Source organism: Octopus bimaculoides, chromosome 4 (assembly GCF_001194135.2).
Source record: "Octopus bimaculoides isolate UCB-OBI-ISO-001 chromosome 4, ASM119413v2, whole genome shotgun sequence".
NCBI lineage: Eukaryota > Metazoa > Mollusca > Cephalopoda > Octopoda > Octopodidae > Octopus > Octopus bimaculoides.
In genome coordinates this window covers 7,372,928-7,373,391 of record NC_068984.1, presented here as the reverse complement: position 1 = coordinate 7,373,391, position 464 = coordinate 7,372,928, and the positions used below count along the sequence as shown (strand labels likewise).

The 464-nt window shown below is 31.7% G+C and overlaps 1 protein-coding gene across 4 annotated transcripts in view; it reads left to right on the top strand.

Moving 5' to 3' along the window:
- The window catches only part of LOC106870405 (cadherin EGF LAG seven-pass G-type receptor 1), a 535,294-nt gene that overhangs the window by 394,089 nt on the left and 140,741 nt on the right, over window positions 1-464 (top strand). The window lies entirely within an intron of this gene.

Genomic DNA, 464 nt, shown 5'->3' with positions numbered 1-464 from the left:
ATATATATATATATATATATATATATATGACTTACAGCTGGGTACAATGCGAAGGAGTGTTTAACAATAAAGAGTTAATCTCAATCAAATTTATATGAAGTGACGTCACTTAATTTGATTTCAAATTCAGCTATGCCATCCTCAGTATTAAAAGCCCTAAAAGCGAATGAAGTCTTCTTATAAATATATAATGGGCGGGATAATTTATTGACTAAATTAAAACTATTAATAACTGTTGAATGTTGTGATTACTATTTTTTTTTTACTCCGCTTACATAACGTTACATGTCCGTCCCTGACACTAGCAACTGTAATGATACGTTAGTAGTTTGTCCCATATTCCAGAATAGTCAATATGGGTTCGTATTTAATCCAATCAAAATAATTTAATATAAGCTTACACACACACACACACATACACACACACACACACACACACACACACACACACACACACACACACA